The 15,296-nt window shown below is 40.2% G+C and overlaps 1 long non-coding RNA gene across 2 annotated transcripts; it reads right to left on the reverse strand.

Moving 5' to 3' along the window:
• Nucleotides 1–8,274: 8,274 nt before the first annotated feature.
• LOC142161813 (uncharacterized) lies at nt 8,275–14,338 on the reverse strand. 2 transcript variants are annotated; one of them, XR_012693447.1, is made up of 2 exons: nt 13,215–14,338; nt 8,275–8,618 (listed from the first exon to the last, which is right to left on the reverse strand). It is a non-coding gene; the product is annotated as an uncharacterized LOC142161813 (long non-coding RNA). The 2 variants fall into 2 exon arrangements; XR_012693448.1 differs by having other exon boundaries at nt 13,205–14,338.
• Between the last annotated feature and the right edge of the window lie 958 nt (nt 14,339–15,296).

The raw sequence follows: 15,296 nt of genomic DNA on the forward strand, positions 1-15,296 counted from the left end.
ACAGCATCTCAGCAGTGCTTGTGCCTTCACCCGGTTGAACCATGTGGACCTCGTAGAGCATTTCTCTCATCGCCCCACATATTTCCTCGATTTCCTCAGCTGTGAAGACCTCATCATCTTCTTCTTCAACGTACCTTGGCCTGACGAAAGTCGCATATAAATCTGGCAGTGGTTGGGGCAACTTCCAGCCCTCATTTCTCCTTTTCTTTGCCCATTTTTCGTCTGCTGGAGTAGGTTTGAAACCTAGTCCAAAAGGTTTCTTGACGACTGGTAAAGTAATGGGTTCTGTTATTCCCTGAAGGGTTCGTCCAAGTCCCTTCCCTGGCCTAAATCCATGCCGGATCATCTCTTTGGCCACCATGACCGAAGCGTTAGACAAGAAAGGCTGGGGGCAAGGTACTCCCTCTTCGTGCTGCTCGGCCAGTACCACCTCGAAAGCTTGATAGACCGTATGTTCGCTCCCTTCTCTCGGTTCAAGATACGGGATGGATGGGTCCCGGTAAATGGCATGTTCGTCTTCCCCATGGACCACGATTTCTTGGTCTTCGTACTCGAATTTCACCATCTGGTGAAGAGTGGAAGGCACGGCTCCTGCCGCATGGATCCAAGGTCTGCCAAGGAGGAAATTGTAGGATGTGTCCATGTCGATCACCTAGAAGGTTACTCGAAATTCGACTGGTCCTATGACCAACAACAGGTCTATTTCTCCCATGGTATCTCTCTTGATGCCGTCGAAAGCTCTCATGCAGACGTTGTTGGGTCGGATTCTTCCTGCCCCAATTTCCATTCTTTGTAGCGTGGAGAGCGGGCAAATGTCAACACCTGATCCCCCATCCAGCATTACTCGCTTGACATAGTAGTCCTCGCATTTCACTGTTAAGTGCAAGGCCTTGTTGTGTGCTGCTCCTTCCGGGGGTAAATCGTTCTTGTTGAAAGAGATTTGGTTGACGGCGAAGAATCTTTCTGTCATCCGCTCTAGTTGCTCCACCGAGGTTTCGACCGGTACATATGCTTCATTCAGGGTTTTCAGCAGGATCTTTTGATGCTCGTTTGACCTCATTAATAACGACAGCATGGATACTTGCTCAGGGTGCATGCGCAGCTGATCTATCATTTCGTAATCCGGCATCTTCATCTGTTGGAAGAACACTTCCGCTTCTTCAACACTCACGGGCTCCTTTGGAGGGAAACGCCTTTGTGTGTCGTTGTTCAGTTCTTGGGTATTTGAGTACCCTCCAACGAAAGTATTTTCTGGAAGTTCTTCCATGACCTCCTTACCTTTGTATGTTACCAAAGTCTTTTGATAATTCCACGGCACTGTGGACGGGTTGGTCATTGGCTTTTGTGGCACGCGTCCGATAACCACTGGCTCATTCAGCCGAGGTGGTTGAATCGTCCCCCGGACCACATAGGCCCCTTTTGGCACGTACATAGGTTTTGTCTTTTTGATCCCGAAGTTCTGCGTCTTCTTGGCTTGACCTCGCGGTATGTAAAGAACTCCACCTTTTGCCGGTACCACTTTCTTCTCCACCTTCTTTTCAGGCTTGCTTTCTGCAGCCTTGGCCTCCTCCCCCCTTTCTGATTTCTGGTCTATTTCAGGCCTCCTCCCCGTGTCGACAATGGCAATTATGGCTTTCAAGGCAGGGTCGAACTCTTTGTCTTCACAAATCATGCCGATTTGCGGCCCATTATTGTGAGCGGGCAATGGATTGTTAGTCACATTTGGGATCTCTTCGTCCCTTAGCACTATTTTTCCCTGCTCTATCAAATTTTCGACCACTCTTTTCAATGACCAGCAGTCGTTTGTATCATGTCCTTCGGCCCCTGAATGATAGGCGCATCTGACTCCGGCTTTATAAGAAGGAGATGTCGGGTTTTGCCTTGTTTGGGGAATTGGTTGCAAGAAACCCAACTGGACTAGCTTAGGGAACAATGTAGAGTATTGTTCACCGATGGGCGTGAAAGTCCGCCGTCGAGGTGGCTCCTGGGGGCGGTAGTTATTCTGCGGGGGTTGTGGGTTATAGTGGTTGCGGTAAGGAGGCTGATTTCTGGGAGGTGGAGCTGGGCCTCGGTTGGCTTGTTGTGGTGGATGGTTATAAGGTTGGGCATTCATGACCATATAAGGTTGATGAGCATATGCCACATTTGAGTGGGGGTAGTAGTGTTGTGGGGCCCTTTCCGGAAAATGGGGCCTGGGATGACGATACTCCCTTGCTTCAGAGGCTGCCATAGCCGTTTCTTCCTTCTTCTTCCCCCTTGTCGTTCCTCCAGACCCGCTTTGGACGGCCTGGGAGGTTGCCCTTATGGCTGCTTGACTCAGAATCCGACCCGTTTTCAGCCCATTCTCTACCATCTCTCCTATCTTGATCGCTTCCGCGAATGGCTTACCCATGGCCGACATCATGTTTTGGAAATAGTCAGACTCTTGAGCCTGGAGAAAGGTAGTGACCATTTCCACTTCATCCATGGGAGGCTTCACTCTCGACGCCTGTTCACGCCACTTAATAGCATACTCTCTAAAGCTTTCCGAAGGCTTCTTCTTCAAATTCGACAGAGAGTTTCGGTCTGGCGCAATGTCGATGTTATACTGGAATTGCTTTACAAAATCTCTGGCGAGATCATCCCATATATGCCATCGGGACATTTCCTGATCCATATACCATTCCGAAGCTATCACCACTAAGCTTTCCCCAAAATATGCCATTAGCAGTTCTTCTTTTCTGCCGGCTCCCCGCAATTGGTTGCAGTATTTCTTAAGATGTGCAATGGGGCCACCGTGCCCATCGTATTTCTCGAATTTGGGGGTCTTGAAACCCGTTGGCAGGTGCACGTGAGGGAACATGCACAGGTCGGCGTAAGAGACGCTCTTTTGTCCGCTCAACCCCTGCATATTCTTCAAACTTTGTTCAAGGCTTCTCATTCTCTTAGCAATCTCATCTTGTTCTGCAATCCTGGGGTTCTGGTCCTGTCCCGGTGCGAGTTCGCACTGAGGCGGTAGAGGATTATTGTTGGTAGCGAACCTGGTTGGTTCCATTGAGAACGATGGTGCTTGGAATGTAAAAGAGGATGAGTCAAAGCTTGGCTTGTATGTGGCAGGCTGTGCCGTAGCTGGGCAAGGCGATGCAGTAAAGATGTTCATGCTTGCATCAGTGGCCGACATTCGGGGATGAGGCTCAGAAGGTGATCCTGCGGAGAAGGCGGAGTTGGCTGGGTACCCGAATGGGGTAGCAGGGTAATTTATGGGGACATTAGAAGTCCCACTTGACCTGGAGAATAATTCAGGGAATCCGGGGACGACACTTGGCGGCTCTTTCCCATTGTTCCAGTCATCCAGCATTTCCAACATGCGGAGCCGTAGGATTCTATTTTCCTCCGCAGTTGCGGATTCAGGTGTGAGGACGGCTGAGATTGAGCTCTCCTCAGAGACGGGGACTGTTTGCAATGGAATTTCCGAAGACATTTCCACACTTCCTTTTGACCTGGTGAAGTAAGTGTGAGTACTGCTTCTGGTCCTAACAACAGGTAGTTGAACACCTCTCCTTGATCTCGTGAAGTATGAGTGCGAGGCCAGACTTTCACCAAACCAACCGTCTTTTCAAAAACCCTGGAAAAATGCTCAATGACAAACGCACGGTTAATTTGCAGCAAATAACAGATAGTTAATCTCACGTTGGGCGTGATGCACCTATACAGTTAAGTGGATTACTATATGTGTGCTACGAGAGCATGCGTCATTCCAGTATTTTTCCTCTTATTTCCCTTTTTTTTTCTTTTCTTTTTCTCTTTTGTTTTCTTTTTATTTTATTTATTTTTTTATTTTTTTGTAGTAAAAGAAAATGCGACCGGATCCGATGAGGATTGCCTACGTATCACGATGCTTACGTGAATCAGATCATTACGTAGTTCGAAAAACACAAATGAGCGTAAAAGAAGCAAACTCTTTATTATTGAAGCAGTCTATTACAAACTACATTTTGCGAAAGAAAAAGTAAACTTTGAAAATAAACCTAGACTTAAAAAATAGACTAAGAATCGCCCTGATGAAAAAAACAGGCAGAAGATGCTAAAATACAGATTTGACCTATGAATGCATTATGGTTTTAAAAATTGGTTTCCGCGGGGCATCGTTCGGCCTCGCCGCGGTCCTAGGCGTGAGATCCCTCTCAAGTTGCTCCAGCTCGTGCATAGTCTGCTTGACATAACCTATTACTGCCGAGAGGACGGTAATGCTGGGCATGTTCTCACATCGTAGACATCGTCTGGTGATGGCATGGGCAATGGCCTGGATCCTATCTCTGGTTTGCTTCTTCTCTATGAGTAGGTGCCTTATCTGATCACTGCACGTCTTGAATACCTGTGAGTCTTGTATGTGCTGATCCCTCAGCTGCCGCACTTCTTCCTTCATTTGGGCCAACAAGTCGTAACAGTATCTGCTCTCAATTTGGAAATCCTTGGCCTGACTAGCTGCTTTAAACTCAAGTGTAGCCATCTCCCTCTTTATTTTGGAAACAGCCTTCTCGTGGTCACGTTTCAATTGGTTCAAACATCGGTGATGCTTATCTACTCTTGTTTCCCATCGTGCCTTGAACTCTGTCATGACCTTTTCGGATTCTTCTAACCTGTCTCGCCATTCCGTGATCTCTCCCTTTATCAACCGCTGGTCTGATTGACTTCTGGGTTGCTCATCAAGAGACAATCTCAATTTTTGGACTTGGGCCTTAAGTTCTTCATTCTCTTGGATCAACCTATTCTTTTCGCTTCGATCCGCCGCGATTTGTACGCTGTTATCGAATTTCAAACTATCTATTTGTAGCTTCAAATCGCCAATCTCTGCTCGATAACCCTTCTCTTTTGCTAACCAGTTCCATTGCCCTTGGGATGATTCTACGAAATCTTTGAGATGCGACCTCTTAGCCGGTCTTTCGTAAGACAGGCTACCTCTAAACCAAGCGTGATATCCTGGGGCGACTTCCCCTTTTGCCGTATCGATCACACAAGTGTTTGCTGTCAGATGTTGGCATTCACTCCAGATTTGGCGAACTTCTTCTTCAGGGAACTGACCGTTCGGACCGATTTCAATCACCTGGGTACTCAAATCTTCATCTTTCGGTACCACTTGGTACCTCCCAAGTGGCCTCAAAACTCGATACGGTGCACAGGGTTGGATACTTTTCAGTCCCATCAACAGAAAGTGAGGCCGGGTTGCCGGCATGTATATGATTTCCTCGACAGGTGACCATCCGAGCGTCCATTGGATTTGGCTGGCGGTGAGAGTTCGGAGAAATGAGGTCCATGATGTGACTCCCTCAGGTAAATTGAGCCCTTTGATTCTCGTGTAGAATTCTCCAATACAAGTTTTCTCTGGCGAACCATAACCCAAAAGTGAGGAGCGATGACATAAATGATCGGTCATCCACACTTGCAACAGTAGGTTACATCCTTCGAAAAAGTCACCCCTGGCTCGACAAACAGTGAGAGCCCGGAAAATGTCAGCCATAATCATAGGTGCCAGAGTACTTTTATCTTGGGTAAGCAAAGTACTGACAACCCCAGTTATTCTTAGATCGATGTGGCCGTTCTTCCTTGGGAACACTATAAGACCTAAGAAGGCCGTCATGAAAGCCGACTGCCTGTGTTCGTCCCATTTTTGTCGGTTTCCTTTACTACATAGTTTGAAATCCGGCTTATTGAACCCGCTCTCATGACCGTATCTAGCATACATGAGATGGAGACTGCAGAAACCTTTGGCAAGATCTGGATGGTGAAATGTTCGGGGTATTTTCAGAAAATCCAAAAATCGGTGTACCGTGACGGCCCTAGGTGCAATCAAGTACTTGAACCTTAACGGAGCTTCATCATTCCCAATGTATCCCGCTATTTCCTCCAACGTCGGGGTGAGTTCGAAGTCTGAAAATGGAATACATTGTGCGCCGAATCCCAGTAAGTGACCAATGATCTGATAATATCACCCCGCGGTTGAATGTCTAGTAAATCCGGGAGATTTTTCAGATATTTCCTCACTTTGCCTTGCCCTTCTTTGCCTAAGTCGTTCCACCATAATCGCAACTCAAAAGGGATCTTGGTCATTATTGAAAACGATTCATTTTGTATCGTGCTCATCCTGCACATTTATTTAAGGCGATAAATTTTATTAGACTCAAAAATTAAAGTTATCTAGATTTTTTTTTTTTATAAAAACGGGAGGTTGGACCCGCCGAGGGTTGCCTACGTATCTCACCCCGTGCGAGAATCAAACCGGCGTAGTTCGGTCATATCGTGAATAGAGAAAATCAAATAAACCTAGCAATCAAGAATAAGTGTTATTTTTGGAGAAAGATAAATACTAAAAAAATATTTTTTTTTTTTTTTTGCAATATTTGGACTATTAGTCCGAAATTTATAAAAGGGTACTACAAAAGAGACAACACATTTTTTGAATTATGAGTTTTCCATTTTTTTTAAAAATAAATACCCCCTTTTTTCTTAAAAAGAAAAGAACAATTTTTATATGTTTTTTTTAATGAATCAAACTAGAAGACAACTTTTGGTTTTATTATATTTTCTTTAGAAAAATTCCGACGAGGTTTCGACACTACTTGGACATTGGTTTTATTTTTCCAAAATAAGTAATTATCTCCCTACGCTGCTATTTTTCTTTTTTTTTAGAAACCGGTCAGCATGCGGAACCGAAGCAAATAAATGCGCAAAACAAATAGGATGCAGCAGGGTGGTCTTTTCATTTCAGGTTGCTTGTCCTAGACGGACCCAACCCCTGTGTTGAGCCCCCTAAGTCAAATGCAACATGATGCAAATAAGCGTTCCTACTAGGGATCCGGCATGAAGTTGAGTTATACTAGGTTTAAACCTTGGTATTTGTTCTAGACTGTGTACCCGAGCGGACAACTCGAGTCGAGGAGGGGCAACTTACCGGGAACCAAAAGGCCGTCCGGCTTCGTAACTTATCCGTCCTCTTTCTTATTTCGGGCATTGACACTAACAGAATAGGGAGTCTCGACCAGCGAGCTTCTCCCCGGAGGTAAGAAGAGAAGGGTTTCGGCACAGTTTAATATACAGTTCAGATAATATCAAAGCGGTAAAAGACAACATTTAGCACGTTATGCAAAAACATGTAAAAAAGATCAGATAATAAAGCCAAATATAACAATTATTCTAAGCTCGAATTCTTGAACCCTGAACCACGTGGTCGTGGGTTCGTCCCCAGCAGAGTCGCCAGAGCTGTCACACCTCCTTTTTGCGCGCCCCGCCCCGAAGGGTTAGATGCGCGGGTGGAGTTTTTTTTCCAATTTAAGTGACAATATTCGAAATGGGATCATTTATTTAATTCAGAGTCGCCACTTGGGAAAGGTTTGGCTTTTGGTGTCCCAAGTCACCGGTTTATCTTGAATCCCAAATCGAGGAAATTTTCGACTTTTCCAAATGAAGTCTGCGAACCAAAAATTCTAAGTAAGGAATTCTGTTGACCCGAGGGAAGGTGTTAGGCACCCTCGAATCCCGTGGTTCTAGCACGGTCGCTTAAATTGTTATAATGGCTAAATATCTGATTTAAATACATGTTGTGACTTATGTGCTTTTATTAAGTTTAAACCGCTTTTATTATTATCACTTATCTTTTATAGAATTGCAACGTCGGGAAAATGCATCTCGAACCACATCACAATCAATGCACCCGTGATCGTCGACACATTTGGACTTCGTTGAGACTTGGATTTGGGTCACATCAATGTGCACCCGAATTAAGAATGTGATTTAATTAAGCCACGCCAACAGAGTCTAACGCGTTATTATCTTTGTAGAAGGCCATGAAATTTATTAAATGGCCTATCTTGAATTCTAAATAATTATCATTAGTTGTTGAGGGCCCCGCAATTGGTTTTTTTTATTTTTATTTTTGGCAAGGCTCGTCTCATTATTTTAGAAGGGTATCCTACAGTGACTACATTTCTATTATTTTTATTCCCAGAGATAGAAGAAAGGAAAGTGTGTGTGCTAATTGAAGTATATACTTCAGCTTAAACCAAGCTCCTATCAATTTTTGATTGATTACTTTTAAAGTAAAAAAGACGTCATGCCTTTTACGAAAATGATTTGGTCGAATAAAAGATTACATATGAGATAGATGAAATGCAATACTTAATCCGAACATTTCTTAATTTGAACTTAACTGAACTTATTTGAACTAGGTTAAAGGATAACTGGCGAAGTAAAATGCTTTAATTTGACAAGGAATCATATACGAGTTAGCGAAATACAACGTTTAGTCTGAGCATTTCTTGTATTGAACTTAACTAAACTTATATGGACTAGTCTTACTTAAAAAAAAACTAAATGAAACAGAAAACAGTATTGTGTAAAGTCGAAATATGCATACTTATACTAACAGACAATTGTTGAGCTCAAATACAAAGGGGTGAAACTCAGTCGGCTATCAGTAACTCTTTTGAACTATTGAAACATAAACTAAATCAATTTCCACAAGGCCTGTTAATGTACTATGAATATCACAACGAATGCTTGAACATCTTCACCCTTTTTCATTTCATGCTTTCAAACTGTTTCAGTTACATCAATATGGGACTTGAAATGTGTACCTGGAAATGCTGAAAATGCAAAGGAGAAGAAGAGGAAGATGTGGAAATCAGCAGCCAAAAGAAACAGGACTAGCAAATAGCAGCAGGACAAGGCAACAGCAAACAAAGCGAACAGCAGAAAAAGGCTCAAGTGCAGAAATGCAACTATGGCCAATAGAAAGAAATGGCCAAATGAGAGCAACACCCAGTGGAGTAGAATCAGAACTCCAAAGCAGACCAAACCAGTAGTAAATCAATGGAAAACACTTGACTAAATAGACACCACTGGAACTTCAAAGAATCAGAATCGATTTCAACAAGTTGAACAACTGAAAACCCAAATAACAAAATAGGAAGAAACAATTTCTGATTGTTGGTCGTATAGTTTCTATCCCTTAACCTTTCTCTATCTGTGTTTGTGTTTTTTCCTTTTCAGCTCTTCCCCTCTTTTTTTTTCTTTCTGTATGTCTATCCCCCTTTTTATAAGCCTCTATCCTACTCTTTTTAACAGCCTGTTTTCAGAAATCACAGTACCCTTCCCATGTGCCTTCCATTTTCAATTCCAACTTTAGCTAATTAAGTATTAAACCCTATCAACATTCCCTCGCAGATTTCACTTTTAAAAGGTTTAAATACTTCTTTAAACTAAAGCCAAGTATGGGCAGTGGAATGTATCTGACAGCATATGCTGTCAAATTGTTTAAAACTTAACAAAAGCCTTTATGCAGGCCACAGGCTGTGCACAAAGCACATGAGATGCACCAATGCACATGCTGTACACGAGTGCACATGCCTTCCAATTCAGAATCTAAACACAAACAATCCAACAGCTATAAGTGAACTAAACGGGCTCTTAATTGATTCAGGCAAATGTTCAATAGAAGCAAATCGATTTAACTTTGTTCAGACAGTTGAAACTGATTGACGACACATGTCGACTCGACTATATTAGCATTAACATACACAAACGTAGCCAAATCAGTCATTCAAAAGCATGGGACACATGACTCGACTTATACTGATTAAGCAGGATTATACTTTGAGGAATCAGTTAGTCAGTACAAATTTGGAATACAACCAATACACATGTCTTATCAGAATAAGAGGGGTTCAAACAAAACACAGTGGTTCAGGCAAAGTGGTCAATCAGAAGGTGGTAAAATTTAAAGACACAAATTGAAACAAAACATGACCAGATATTTAAAACAAATCACACGGACTAAAACAAATAAAGGAAAGAAAACAAATTCACCTTAAAGCTTGCAAAGTTAAAAATTTGAACTCGGACTTGGACAGACCTTTCTTAAGGCTGAACGGACTTTAATCGAAGTGTTTCTCAGATGAGAAACACTTCGATTAAGGTCCATTAGACCTTAATCTCTTTGGCTCGGACTGGCATGGGCCAGAGATGAAGGACACAAAACTTTCAAACTTAGATCTGGGATTCAGGCTTCCCTGATCAGATTCGGACCAAACCAAGTATGGTTTGGTCACGAGGGGGGTCTGGTATGAATTTGAAGCAGATCGGTGTAGATTAGGTTCCGACTCGAATCTTCAAATGAAGATTCGAGAAGGTGGGATAAGATTCGAAGCATGGGGTTGGTAGATTTGGGTTCAGGATGGCATGGGGGTTCTATGGTGTTCAGGGGAAGGTCACCGGCATCCATGCCGCCGGCTTTCATGGCGGAAGTACGCAGGGGCGGCTAGGGTTTTAGGGTTGTTTGTTTGGAGACGAAGGCTGGGGTTCAGATAGGGGGGCAGGGTATGGTGAAGGGCTTATATAGTTAGTGGGTGGGTGAACCTCGACCGTTAGATCAATCTAGATCTACGGTCTGGATCTGATGGCTTAAATGGAACGGTGTCGTTTTGAGGGTTTGGGTTTGGTCCGGGTGAGATGGGTCGGGTTTGTTAGTGGGTACGGGGTGTGAGATCTTGGCCGTTGGATCAGTTTGATTTGAATGGTTGAGATGGATCGGCCTTGAAACGACGTAGTTTTGGTGTTAAACTACGTCATTTTGTGTCCTGGGGGTGGGCTGTTCGGACTGGGAGTTTGGGCTGTTCAATTGGGCTCCAAATTTTGAAATGGACACGGCCCAAATTCATTTTACAACAAATTTTGTCTTCTTTTTCTTTATTTCTAATTTCCTAAATACACAAACTAATTAAATAAAACCAAGCACCACTAATTAACACTTAACATATTTATTTCACGCGGATAAAATGTTAAAGGTAGGCAAAAATTAAACACAGCAACAAATCGGGAAAAAAGAAAAAATGCATATTTTTTGTAATTTTCCATCTAACAAACGGGTCATGGTTTAAATTACGCATGACACATACATTTTTTAATTCTTTTGGAGCGATTGTCGCGTAAAACAAAAATCACGTGCTCACATTAAGCTAACTGATGCCTTGACAAAAGCAGGTTTTTTGCAAAGTGCCTATGACCATTTACTCTTCATCAAGAAGAAAGGTGCAGATGTGGTGGTTATATTGTTCTATGTTGATGACCTACTGATCACAGGCAATTGTGAAGCTATTATACACGCAACAAAAAAAACATTGCATTTGAACTTTAAAGTGAAGGATCTAGGGGAGTTGAAATACTTCCTAGGTATTCACCAAAGGGAATCCTTCTCAATCAGAGGAAATATGCCCTTAGTCTAATTTCTGAAGTTGGGCTGAGTGGGGCAAAACCTGCAAGTTCTCCACTTGAACAAAATCAAAAGCTGACTACAGTAGACTATGACAAGCATGTAGGGGCTACAAGAGATGAGGAATTACATGATATAGGTGGATATCAAAAGCTTATAGGAAAGCTGATATATCTGACCATAACCAAACTATACATATACTTTGTTGTTCAAATGTTGAGTTAGTTTATGCAACATCCAAAACAGTCATACCTAGAGGTAGTATTGAGAGTTGTAAGATATATTAAGGGGTGTCCAAGAAGAGGAGTATTACTGAAAAAGGAACCTTTAGAACAAGTCACAACCTATTGTGATTCTGAACAGCCTGCCTAAACACAAGAAGATCTGTTACAGGGTATGTAGTGAAAATGGGAGATTCCTTGATCTCATGAAAATCAAAAAAGCAACAGATATGAGCAGAAGTTCAGCAGAAGCTGAGTATAAAAGCATGACAAATGTGGTATCTGAAGTAGTTTGACTCACAAGGTTGATGCAAGAGCTTGGGATTGAAGTTCAAACACCTATGAAGCTTCTTTGTGATAGAAAAGAAGCTCTACAGATTGTTGCCAATCTAATCTATCATGAAAGAACTAAACACATAGAGATAGACTGTCATTTGTGAGGGAAAGAATCAAAAGTGGACTGATTGCACCAGAACACATCTCAACAAAAGAGCAAGTTGCAGACATGATGACCAAAGCCTTAGGTACTGCACAATACCAGATTCTTGTGTCCAAGATGGGAGTGTTGGATGTTTTCCACCCTCCAGCTTGATGGGGAACTTTGTGATAATAGATACTACTTAAGAGTTAGGGACCAAAATGTAATTAGTGAAAGTTAGAAGACAAATTGTAATGAAGAATAAGTTAGGAAGTTAGTATGTTAAAAGGATCAATTATTGATCCAATAGTGTTAACGATCATAATGAAGAACATCATTTTCTCTCTCCCTTCTCTCTAGCTTTCTCTCTCTATAATTCACTGAAGAATTATCAATCTTTATAGCTTGAATCCTATAAATTGACAAGAACACATAAATTTTAAGTTCTGTCTCAGCCTCTAAGAGGAAGGGGAGTGGGGAGGGTTAGGAAAGAAAGCACAAACGAAGCATAGGCTTAAAGATGAAGTTAGTTATGCTCACAAGAAAAAGAAAGAAAAGAGATTAATTAGCAATTAGTATATTATACAGGAAAAAAAGGAACTATATTATATATAGGAGAGTAGTTATATAATATATTATTTACCCTAACTCCTAGGCTAGCTATGAAAATTTGAAAATAGAGTAGGCACTCCTGAAGTACTATTTAAAAGCCCAAGTGAATTGAGAACCCTAATTAAAATTAAAAACTCGTAGATCTTCTATTGAGAACACTAATTAATATTTCTGTAAGATCCTAATGGCTTTATGAAGGTATTTAAACCAAGATGTCTTATCGAGTAGTATTTTGTGCGAAAATTAACCGAATTGGATGTTATATATGTTTTTTTTCTTCTTCTTCTTGCTAGTACGGTAGTTACAATAGAAACAAATAACAGTGAGGGGCAAGTCACATCAAGTTATCTTCATTTAATTTAATAGTAAAACTCAAGATCCTTGTGTTGGCTAAGGTCACACCAAAGTTCGGAAATTTCTACCTATTTATTTTGGCTAAATACGTAAACGGCCCCTTTAAGTTGTCCATAATGACCAGACAAATACCTTAACTAAACCCTTTACCATTTAGATACTTCAGTATCCATTAACCAGATCAAATAAACACATATTGCTGATGTGGTATGGGCGTGCTTGCTAATAAAATTTTAAGAGCGTGAATCATTTTTTCAGCCTAAATTTTTTTTTTCGTTTTTGAAAAAACTTAATCTTCACCGTGAAACCACCATTAAAACCAGCCACTAAAACTGCAACCAAGCTACCGAAAATCACCAGAAATTACCCCTTTCATATTCCACTGTCCATAACCTCCAGAGCTCCGCCTAATTCCTTCAAGCCAAAACTAGTTCCAAATGCTGAAATTACAAATGCTGCAGAACTAATTGGAGAAATCATTAAGCCAAATCTGAAAATCTTTCTTTCATTTTCTGAGCAACCAAATAAAGCAAACCCCACAAAGCAGAACTAAAAAAAAAAGTAACAAAGAACCTAACCTGGAAATTATTTTTAAGCTAGTAGAGATATGAGACCGACACCAAGTTCCACATTGAACAACATGAGTTTGTTAAAAGAGAAATGAAAAAATAAATAGGGCCAATGAAAGAGGCCAAATTTGGTTGGTACCAAGAATTTGACTAAACCAAAGGAAAAGGACAAAAAATTATTGTGTTAGATGTTTAGTGGGTTATTTGAGAGGATTGATAATGGCAAAACAGTAGATGTGGTGAAGAAGATGGGGACAACCGCGCATCAAGGCGAGCGCGTCTTGGAAATTAGAAATTCAAAAGGTGGGAGAGAGGGTTTTATGCTGGATCGCAAAAACATGACTTATATGTTGCTGATTTTGGTTGATTCTAGTAGAATCATTTCTTTCAGATTTGCTCGAAGATTAATTTTCCGGCAAGAGAGGGGTTGCGTTGGTTTGAAGGAAGGTGGATTTGAAGGAAGAAGATGAAGGGGGTGGGGTAGCGCTGGTTTTAGGTGGAAGAAGGAGATGATGTTGGTTTGAGGAGGGGGGGGGGATGGCACTGGTTTTGGGCGGAAGAAGAAGATGAAGTTGGTTGGGGGACGGGGGTTGAGGAGGATGGGTTGCGCTGGTTTGGTAAAAAAGGTAGGAAAAAGTTTTTTTTTATTTCTTAAATGCATTTTCATTTTTTGTTTATTATATGTGTCAAATTTTTATTTACAAATTACACGTGTTGTTCATTAATTGGCTCATTTGATATGGCATTAGCGAGTGTAATTCAGTATATGATCTGTTGCACTCGGATATTTATTTGATCTGGTTAATGGACATTTGAAGTGTCTAAATGGTGAAGGGTTTAGTTGAGGTGTTTGTCTGGTCATTGTGGACAACTTAGAGGGGCCCGTTTATGTATTTGGCCTTTTGGCTATTAACGTATTCTTCATATAATAGTTACGTTTCTTTAATAAATGTAGTTAGAAAGAGTGATTTCTTATATATAACTAGTATTATTACCTCGCGCGATGCGCGAACACAAACCTATGATTTGAGTTATTTGATTTAGGTGCAAATAACTTTAAAATATTAATCTTTCAGATAAAATTTATATATAATCATTAAACAAATATTAATAAAAAATAGAAAATTTTCAAATCTCTTAAAATTACCCATAACTTAAAATTATCATATTCTTGTCCGTTACTTCCATTATAATACATTATAACTGAAAAATATGTTTTTTTTTCTTTTAGTAAAATATTTTATTTACTTTTATTCTTTTATTCTATTGTTCATATTAATGTTTAAATTTGCCATATTTTTTATAATACTTACATTCTTATCTTTATAATTAATTAAGATAGAGGTGTTGTTTTTATCTTTCAATTTATTTATTTTTTATATTTTATTAATTAAGATAGAGCAAACAATTTTTTTACAAAAATATGCACTTTCTTTTCATTTAGATTCAAAAAAAAATTTAAATTTAAATTAAGTATTAGTATTAATATTATCCAAATTGCCAAGTGATTTTATATTAGTTTGTCACTTGGCTTAACCACAATGCAAATTTTATTCATCATTGTTTCAAATACTTTCTCTTCACAAAATTCAAATAAATCTTATTCTTCCAAATATTTCTACATTAAAATTATTTATTTATGTATTTTTTTCTCTTTTTCTTTTAATTTTTTAATTCTGTTGTCCGTATTAATGTTTAAATTTATCATATATTTTATAATACCTATGTTTTTATCTTTATAATTAATTAAGATACATGCGTTTTTTTTATCTTCCAATGTAATTTTTTTTAAAATCTTATTAATTAAGATACGTCAGACAAATATCTTTACAAAAATATTCACTTTCTTTTCATTGAGATTCGAAAAAATATGTTTAAAT

Source organism: Nicotiana tabacum, chromosome 7 (genome assembly GCF_000715075.1).
Source record: "Nicotiana tabacum cultivar K326 chromosome 7, ASM71507v2, whole genome shotgun sequence".
NCBI classification, from domain to species: domain Eukaryota; kingdom Viridiplantae; phylum Streptophyta; class Magnoliopsida; order Solanales; family Solanaceae; genus Nicotiana; species Nicotiana tabacum.